Source organism: Diadema antillarum, unplaced genomic scaffold (assembly GCF_040938485.1).
Source record: "Diadema antillarum isolate AM-2024a unplaced genomic scaffold, OU_Dant_1.0 seq00000474_RagTag, whole genome shotgun sequence".
Taxonomy (NCBI): Eukaryota; Metazoa; Echinodermata; class Echinoidea; order Diadematoida; family Diadematidae; genus Diadema; species Diadema antillarum.
Genome location: NW_027271441.1, coordinates 510,754 through 521,872, shown reverse-complemented (window position 1 = coordinate 521,872; position 11,119 = coordinate 510,754).

Genomic DNA, 11,119 nt, shown 5'->3' with positions numbered 1-11,119 from the left:
GGCATCCGGATGACTATTTTCAATAAATTTTCGTCATTAGAAAATATACAATCACATGCGTTCTTAATTTACATACAGAACGATTGCCCCTAAATTAATAAGCACAACGCTGGAGTGTTTGGCAACCGATAATGAATAAAACAAGGGGTCCAACATAAATACTCGTGGAATAAAGGGTTAAAAGGGGGGGAGAAACATGTCGATACTCGTCTCGCTAGATAAACACTCCTGAGAAAAACACTTGAATAATTTAAATAATTGAACTCCCGGATGCACGCACCCCCAAAAATAAACAAACAAGCATGCACACAACAACAACAACAACAACAACAACAAAAAATCTTGAACTGAGCGATTTCATAATTATTTTTGCGAAAGGTGTATAATGTCTATATAGGCCTTGATTAATGTTTAAACGGAACCATCACATGTCTGCGTTGATTTGAGTTTAATATTAACATTAAAATATAATCATTTACATAACGGGAACACTGTCGTTTTGCATGAGCATGCGAGTATGAAAATTAGGGCCCCTATGAATCAAAGATTTTTATGAACATAACTTTGTATGACATCATATAGATGCATACCCTCATACATTGCCTTGATTGTTATAGCGTTGTTAAAAGGAGAACTGCAGAAACTGCAACATAGTATAGTTCATGAGATACTCATACTTTATCATTAACCTTTGATAACTTTTATGCTTTTTTTTATTAAAAAAAAAGCTTTTTATATACCTCTCTAGTACTTTGCGTTAGATTCCAAACCTCTGCTCCTGTGAAAATAGAATGCATAAAGGTTGTTTAACTTGAGGGAGTATTGCATCTGTTCTAAAGGTTCACTAATCGTAATATTCATTATTATTGTATTAAAAGAATGTGGTCGAAACCCATTGTGTAAATCGTATTCATAAAGAAGTAGGACAAGTCCATTCATATACATGCGGATTGAGTGAATGCAGCAATATAGAACACATCAGTGAACGTTGGGGGAAAATCATCCTATACAGTCTGTTCAAAAGTCATGAATTTTTAAAGTATATCTGCGCAGTCACTGCTAAATGAAAAGACTATGCAGTGTATGCATGATGTCACATGCGTATGCTATTATAGAACGATATAAGAAAAATGTAAAGAGAATTTCACAAAATTTTATTTTTTGAAAAAAAATGTGCACATTTTCTTCAACTTGTCATTGACGGCAAGTCATACAGTGTTCTCCTATTATGCGAGAAAAGTGAAAATAATATGTTCAATTTCTTTACATTTTCTTTCGTTCTACACATGTGACATCACAAGCTGCATAACTTAGATAGTTTTCTCATCCAGTATAGGACTGAGCAGAAACTTCAAAAAATCATAAATTTTGAACGGATTGTTCGATTTTCTTCAAAACTTTCACTGATGTGTTATATCTTACTGATAATAGCATTTACAGAATCCACATACATGTCTATATGAAGGTGAATTTGTCTTTTTTTAAAAATACCAATTATTCCTACTTCTCGACTGAATAGTCTATATATAACCTTGAACTGAGGTCGAGAAAAGTAGTTGCATACTTATAGAAGTTGTCTTGCATTGTCCTTTATTAATGAACGCTTTCATCAGATTATTATCGGACTGGCTTATTATCTCACATCCACTACCTCCCTCCCCACACCCCCCTCGAATTACCTCTTTTTATGTGTAGATCCATTGCATTTTATACTATTATTTTGTCTTGTTTCCGTTTAATGATATTGTAGCTGTATATACACAATGATAATCCTCAATGAAATCAATTACATGTGGTGTCCCCCAGGGTTCCCTACTCGGCCCGCTACTATTCATCTTGTACATAAATGACCTCCAAAATTCATCAGAGATTCTTTCTTTTATATGCTTTGCAGATGACACAAATTTATTTCTTTCACATCGTAATCCTAATACGCTTATTCATATGTTAAACAGCGAATTGAAACTTGTTCAATCCTGGATTCATGCCAACAAGTTATCACTAAACGTTGATAAAACATATTATATGCTGTTCAGTAACTCTTTGCAATTTATTCCTGGTCATGTCCAAATCAATGGCATTAATTTAACGAAGGTTGATAGTGTTAAGTTTCTAGGACTATATTGATAGCGATTTATCTTGGAAGTCTCACATCAACTTTTTAACCAAAGTTTTATCTAGGAATGCAGGAATTCTAAATAAACTGAAAGATTACTTCCCCACCAATATATTGCAAATTATATACTCGACTATGATTTCCCCTTACCTCAACTACGGAATACTGGCATGGGGTAACACGACCCAGTCTTTGCTTGACTCGCTCTTTCTCTTACAAAAGCGCGCTATTAGAATAATTAATAAGACTGGGTATCTATCTCATACAGATGAATTTTTCCATAAGAACAAAATTTTGAAATTGTCAGATCTGTTTTATTTCAATTTAGGGATATTCATGTACAAATTATCCAAAAATGATCTTCCTGATATTCTTTTTGCATATGTTTAAAAGAAATTACTCTATTCATAACTATCCCACCCGCCAACGTGACGATTATCACCTACCACGTACCCGAACCATTTTTGCGAAAAAAACAATTATGTATGCAGGGCCGAAGTACTGGAACGATCTCCCCATAGAACTCGCAGGTTGTTTGTCTTTAACGACCTTCAAATACAAATTAAGACATAATTTATTGAATAATTAGGCCCTACATTGCGTCAGTCCATTGAAATTTCCTTCTTTCTTGTTTATGTGCCTTTACCTGCTGTGCTGGCTGTTGTTATTCAAATCAGCTAAGCCTCTCTGTTTGCGCTCTTAAATTCCTTCACACCAGTACCCCTTTTGATACCCTAAGACTTCGGAACGCGTGAACAGCTGGCTTGTTGTATTCCCCTTAGTGCTATACTGGCTGGTAATTCTAATTAATTCCAAATTTTCTTTGAATGTTAGTACTTGTATGTTCACTCTTTAGGTTTCCCGTATCTCCTCCGAGTACTCGCATGTCGAGTTGTTCTCTTTTCACCGTTATTCAAATCATACTACTACACTATTGTCAACATTGTTAAATCAACTGTTCTTACATCTGCAGAATTAGTCCATGGGCCAAGACCCGAAAAATGGGTTGTTGGTACCACCTGAGGTGGCACAACCTTTTTGGTGTCATTTTGTTTGTCGGGCATAGATATGCTTATCAAGCTATGATAGCATTTCCAAATGAGTAGCTTAGTCATAATAAATGAATTTTTAACCAATTTGGTCTCATATTTATATCCCTATACTTCTGAATCGAAACTAAACAGCTTTACAAAGAAGAGCACTGCCTTCGGTATGTCCACAGGTGTTCTGTTGTAAACGCGGTGCGCTTAGTCTTTATTCAAGGCAGCGAAGGGAATATCCAAAGGGTTATGATGTCCACAGCTGTCACGCGGTGCGCTTAGTTCTTTATCTAGACCAATGAACCGTTATCATATCTAAAGTTCCTCATAAAATGGATTATTTATACTGTTTTTATACCACCCTATCAACAAATACATCAGTTTTAAACAAAAATCACTCTGTTCATTTACAATGTTATTTATTATAATGTATTGTAGTGTACCGGTACATTGTTTTTGCATTATCTTTCATTGTTGGAGGGAAATAGAGCGACATTGGCGTGGTATCAGCGTTTTCACCGTAGCGTTTTCGCCGGAAAATGATAAATAATTGAAAGATACGGTAAAATTCACGAGGAATTGCTTTTGTTGTTGTTGTTGTTTTTAGATAAAAGGATATACACTGTATCATACGCTTTGGACATTCCCTTCGCCGTCTAGAATAAAGACTAAGCGCTGTGGACATCATAACCTTTGGATATTCCCTTCGCTGCCTTGAATAAAGACTAAGCGCACCGCGTTTACAACAGAACACCTGTGAACATACCATAGAGCTGCATTTTACAGCTCTATGGAACATATAGAAGACAGTGCTCTTCTTTGTATATGGCGGTTAGTTTTGATTCAGAAGTATAGGGATATAACAACGAGACCAAATTGGTTAAAAATTCATTTACTATGACTAAGCTACTCATTTGGAAATGCTATCATAGCTTGATAAGCATATCTATGCCCGACAAACAAAATGACACCAAAAAGGTTTTGCCACCTCAGATGGTACCAATATCTGGCCTGGCCCATGGACTAAATAATGTGGTTGTCTGTATATCACTATTAATGTATTGAGAAGATTCTGTTAGTGCACCAGGTATTTTTGCCTTTCATTTTTGTTTCTCTTTATTTTGGTCCTACGTTGCATCCGTGCTCCTCATCTTTACACTCTGTTCAGAATTTGGGACCTACGCTTGACAAGCTCGCTTTTAAGTAGGTTCCGTCATATTTCTTTAGCGTTATACATAGAACCAAACGTACGATGATTGACCACTATATGTTTTATATTCTTACATTAATTTACTGTACATCCAAGCCGGATATTATGATTCACTATGTTTTTTATTATATTTGCTGTACATTCCTTCATTGAGAAGTATGAAAATAAATTGAAAAATTGAAATTGAAAAAATAATAATAATGATGTTTTTTTTTCACTGGAGAGCATGAGGCCTGCATTGTTCAATAAGTAAAGTGAAGAGTTTTATTGCAAAATGAGCTAAAAGCGGCATTTTTAAGCATTTCGAAGTAAGTCCATCATCAGTTTATAGAGCAAATACAATAATACCTCATTTGTGGCATAACAAGAAGGAATATTCTAGAAGTTATGATTAAATATATGCTGTATTTTCTTATCATTTCTTTGTTTTTAAGCAGCTTTAATCACAAATATCTAAACGTAATAGAAAATGGAGTTAGCTTGTTTTGCGATAAAACTTTCTATAATTGACAAACAAACTAATAGAAAAATTGAGCGGCCGATCACTTTGTCATGAAAAAGCGTTTAATTTAAAATTTGAAATTCAATAATTTTCATGTTTTTAACAGATAGTACATTCTGCAAGGTCACTATGGCGTTGACTGCCGCATTCTTTTAGTCGTTTAATGCGACATGATTTGATAATGAAGTTTAATCCTCTCGATCTGTGCCAATGAGTAAAATGTACACAAATTTCACAAACACACCTACGAACAGAAAACTAATGTGGCACGCAGATCAACTTTCAAGTTTCTTTATTGTTCAAAACCTTGTTATAAAGGCATAAGAACAATCATGGTAACAATCTCAAGCTTACAAACAGCATAACACCTTTCAATAATCCGATCAAACCTTATGATCATTTCCATGCATGGTCCCATGAAATTCCTTTATTATTGAGGTTCAATTATGGTAACAAAGATAACAACACTGGTGACCATAACAACAACCAACAACAAGTATTAACAAACAAAAAAGAAAATTGAAAAGGGGAAAATACATTATGTCTTGTTTGTCACGGGAAGATGAGAGAATCTATAAATTTCTAGATTCGGTTATACACAGTCATGTACATAAAAATTTTGCTTGAAAACGTGATGGAACAACGAAGCGCACGCATCACTTAGAGGGCGCCCTCCTTCGCCAGTGTACAGCAAAAGAGTAAAGAAGCAGCTAGCTTGTGTACAGTGTACACGTGTACACACAAATTGTACAACTTTTTGGCTGTGAGCATTCGAATTGTACTGGGTATTACGCAATCGGGGGATTTTCCTACGTTCGTCGTAATGTGGAAGTGAGTGAAAGTTGCGCGTTACTGACTTCGGACAGTCAGTTGTTTCAACAATGTTTAAGTTTCTGATTGTGTCAACGATTAAGGTAGTTCTGTGAATCAGTAGCAAGGCCAATTACCTTACGATTACGGCTAGCAGCCAGCCACTGCAGCGGACTTAGGCTAGGCGCTGGGTTTACAAGGCAAGGCAAACCCCGAGCGCCGCGGGGCCGGCGGGGCGCTCCCTGCCTGTGCACAGTTCGGGCTGGTACCTTGTCGAGTTGGGATTACAAGTTGAAAGTGGTAAGTTTAATGGCGGAATGTGTTTACCCAGGAGGTTTGAGAGATGGAGTTCCAACTGGCTGTAATCATTCAAACAGCTGTCATTTTTCTATTGATGCACAGAAGAATTCCACAGCTACAGGTGCACTTGTGCCTTTGTCGATGATCGGGGTTCCATGCCGCCGTCTGTTTAAAAAGCAATCTGAAGTCGGTGAAGATTCATTTTTAACTCTAACAACATAACTGCTTGTTTACTTGTCAAATAGAATGAATGTTCACTTAATGATAAAGCATATGAAACAAAACTAAATCCTGTCCAGGATTATGTGCAAAAGTGAAGGAAAACCTGAGCTGTATTACGTTATGTCGTGAAAATATTTGAAACTGTACTCTCACTACAAAGCCGATTTTATCATTACTTATCATCTTTCCGATCACTCCGATAGACAAATGAAACTGATGACTGATGTCATTGTGGTATAATTTTCAAGTATAGTTCTTTATTCATTTATATATTAGATTAGTGTAAAATCATGTAAAAGTCGAGTAATTTCGATTTTTATTTCATCAATTATTGAACAATTTTTATTCGCACATCCCTGTATCTGTGTACATCATAACCGCTTGTTTCGTAAGAAGGGACGGCGAAGAGTATTATTACCATCACAGGGATGCCAAGTTCAAAAAACTTTTATGAGTGAGATTTTCATGACTCAGCATCTCGGCATGCAAATGCGCGCGCGAGCGAGGGTGTGGGAGGGGTTTTTCCCCCTAGGGAGGTTTTTCAATTTTTAGCTCTTAATGGTGCGATCAGGTGCATAATTAAAGAGGACAAGTTCACCTTCATAAACATAAGGATTGAGAGAATGTAGCAATATTAGTGCAACACATCATTGAAAGTTTGAGGAAAATCAGACAATCCGTTCAAAAGTTATGAATTTTTGAAGTTTTTGTGCAGTAACCGCTGGATGAGAAGACTACTGCAGTGTATGAATAACTTAGATGTCACATGCGTACAACAATATGAGGAAAATATAAAAAGAATTTCACTAAATTCCATCTTTTGAAAAAAGTACACATTCCCCTGACTCGTTACCGACAAATGTTATGGGTAATATTATTCCCCCTGCCTTTAGAAAGAGGCAAGTCAAGTGCTCTTTTATTATGCGAAAAAAGTGAAAATATGTTGAATTTTCTTTTACATTGTCTTTATACTGTTGTACGCATATGACTCACAAGCTGTAGTAGTCTCCTCATCCAGCGGTTCCAACACAAAAATTTTAAAAATTCATAACTTTTGCATCGATTGTCCAATTTGCCTCAAACTTTCACTGATGTGTTCTACTGATATTGTTGCATTCTCTCAATCCTTATGTTTATGAGGGTGAACTTGTCCTTTAAGTGACTATTTTTTACTTATTTTGAAAGACAAAAGGGAAATACCTTCAATTGCAAATCACTTTAATCTTTTGAGCTATGCTCATTATTATAGGCCCAAGTTGCAGACTTCGCCCGATGCGTGAGAAAAATGGGTGCCATGCGTGAGATCGTGAGATGGCCCCTAAATGCTTGAGTCTCACGCAGAATGCGTGAGACTTGGTAGCTCTGCCATCATAAAGACATGATCGATAAATATCTTCCTTTGAGAGTGACTAGTCATGGTGCAATGACACATGAATCAATTGTCTTCCTATCTCTGGGGCAGCTCCAGTTTAGCACATACAGTTGAACCTCTCTTATCCGGCCTCCCTTTATCCGGATCTCTCTATTATACGGACGCAATCTCGCCGTGATTTTTTTTTTTTAATGATTATGGGAGGAAAGGGGGATTCCCAACTCCTTGAGAACTCCTACACAAACACACATGAATTACATATTACTTCCAACATGATTAACATACATTACATCAAATTTCCTTCCAAATTGCTTACCTTCAGACATTTTAACATCCCCAAACATCCCCAAATCATCGCAAGAACATGGACAGATTATGCGCTCGAGTCCTCTCATATCGCATTGCCACATATAATAGGTCCATACACAGCCGTCGATATGACTAGATAGACATGCATTGTTTCGAGATGGATCAAATTTTGAAGCGTAGTTTCGTCGACTCGTACTGTTTTTTATTTTCAAGATCTACTTGATACATTTCTTAATAATTAGGTAAATAATTTAGGTAAATCATCCCAAGAATTTATAAAAGAAAATGATTTCATTCTTGCAAACACGAACCTCTATTTTGGGGTCTGTTACTGAGTGTAACAATGAAAAGGTTGCAGTATACACATTACTACATGTGGTACCATACTACAATGGGCTACATCAGTACATGTGTATGTATACATACATGTATAAAGCATTGAGTTTCCCGTATCCGGCCAAATCCCTTATCCGGATGAGCCCCGGTCCCAACTTGTCCGGATACGAGAGGTTCAACTGTACTTCAAATATTTCTGAGAGGCGGCATGAAACCTGGGATCAAAGGGAATGAGACTGTTGTTACTCCATTTGTTAAACCTCCTTGGTTTACCTAACTATACACAGCCCAGTCATTGGAGAAGCATGGCGTCTGGTCGGGCTAGTGTTTACCTTTTATATTGATTATACACAGCCCTGTCACTATACACAAGTGTCGCTCGCATGGGGCGAGCTACCATATGACTAGACAGAAAGATCGTCTGTCCGGAGGAATCCAGAGCTACGGTACCAAGTCTCACGCATTGTGAGTGAGACTTAAGCATTTAGGGTCTGTCTCACGATCTCAGGCATGACACCCATTTTTCTCACGCATTGGGAGCATAGCTTAAAGGATTAAAGTGAGAGTTGCAATTGAAGGCATATATATTTCCCTTTTGTCTTTCAAAATAAGTAAAAAATAGTCACTTAAGTATGCACCAGCTTGCACCATTAAGAGCTAAAAATTGAAAAAGCTCCCTATCGTGGGAGGGCGGACACCCCCCTCCCACACCCTCCCCTCGCTTAGTCGCTTTGCTCCCTTGCTCACACACATGCGCGCATGCCGAGATGCTGAGTCATGAAAATCTCACTCATAAATTTTTTTTGAACATGGCATCTATGGGAGTCTTTTTATTTTTATTGACGTTATCACTCTCCTCCGTAGATCCGTGAAGCCAGCTCAGACGCAGTCTCCGCGGAACATATCCCCGACGACCAGATACAGACCGTACTTTCGGTCAACCAATGACTTATTATTGACATTTGTATTCGTCATTATTATCATACGGAGATGATTGATCGCTTCAGTAGTTAATTGTTGCTGGTAGTATGAAAACAGAGACTCAGTAATGATGGTATTGATACTGAATTACCCTGTACTAAATTTCTGAATATCGTTTACAAATTGATAGTATCCACAGCCCAGGACAATATGCTGTGTACAAGGAGCACCCCAGGGTTAACAATTATGTGTGCTTATGATGTATGTTTTGTTGTAGAGCAATCAACTTTACTCTTTTTAGCTCACCTGAGCCAAAGGCTCAAGTGAGCTATTGCGATCGCCCTTCGTCCGGCGTCCGTCGTGCGTCGTGCGTCGTCCGTCGTCCGTCGTCCGTCGTCCGTCGTCCGTCGTCCGTCGTCCGTCGTGCGTCGTGCGTAAACTTTTTACATTTTCATCTTCTTCTTGAAAACCCCAAGACCGATTTTCATCAAACTTGGCAGGTAGCATCCCTAGGGGGTTAGGAACTCAATTTGTTAAAATGGGCACCATGCCCCACCCAGGGGGCCCCCAGGGGGGCCCAAACCCCCCAAAATTAAGGAATCTGTAAAAATCTTCTTCTCTAGAACCAGAAGTGATAGAGCTAAGTTAATACTATGAGTTAGTACATTGATGACTGTAGTTTCAAGTTTGTTCATGGCAAAATTAGGGGTGCCCCCCTTGGGACCCAGGGGAGGGGGGGTGGGGAGGGGTTCTAATGGGGCCTAAATTGTACATTTTCATCTTCTTCTTGAGAACCCCATTACCCATTTTCACCAAACTTGGCAGGTAGCATCCCTAGGGGGTTAGGAACTCAATTTGTTAAAATGGGCACCATGCCCCACCCAGGGGGCCCCCAGGGGGCCCAAACGCCCCAAACTTAAGGAATCTGTAAAAATCTTCTTCTCCAGAACCAGAAGTGATAGAGCTAAGTTAATACTATGAGTTTGTACATTGATAACTGTAGTTTCAAGTTTGTTCATGGCAGAATCAGGGGTGCCCCCCTTGGGACCCAGGGGAGGGGGGTGAGGAGGGATCCTAATGGGGCCTAAATTGTACATTTTTATCTTCTTCTTGAGAACCCCATGACCCATTTTCACTAAACTTGGCAGGTAGCATCCCTAGGGAGTTAGGATTTCAATTTCTTAAAATGGGCACCATTCCCCACGCAGGGGGCCCCCAGGGGGGCCCCAAACCCCCAAAATGAAGGAATCTTTAAAAATCTTCTCTAGAATCAGAAGTTATAGAGGTAAGATAATACTATGAGTGAGTACATTAATGACTGTATTTTCAAGTTTGTTCATAGGAGATCAAGGGGTGCCCCTCTTGGGGGCAGGGGGGGGGGGTTGGTTGGGAAGGTCCAAATGGGGACCTGAATTGTACATTTTCATCTTCTTCCTGAAAACCTCATGATGTATTTTCATCAAACTTGGCAGGTAGCATCCCTAGGGGGTCAGGATCTCAATTTATAAAAATGGGCACCATGCCCCACCCAGAGGGCCCCAGGGGGCCCCAATCCCCCCCCCCCCCCCAAATTAAGGAATCTTAAAAAATTTGGGCCCTTATTGTACAGTTTCATCTTCTACTTGAGAATGCCTGGTCAAATTTTGGTAGAGCTGTGAATAATTTAGATTAGTGACTGCGTGAAAGGTGAACTTGCGATACTCAGGTGAGCGCTAGACCCGCGGGTCTCTTGTTTTTTAATGTATGACATCGCCCTAGCACTTTCCCGTACATTGACATTGGTGTCTCTGATGAAAGCTGGGTGTGTGCTTGTATAATGGGTGATGCGACGGAAATTACATGATACCAGGTACATAATTTTACTTTAGAAATTCATGAAGTATTGTAATTGTAAATATAATATCCCACAATCCGAGTATGCTGCTGTTGTAATATATGCCAATAGTCACTAAATCTCTCCATTTAATTTCACTGTAATCAG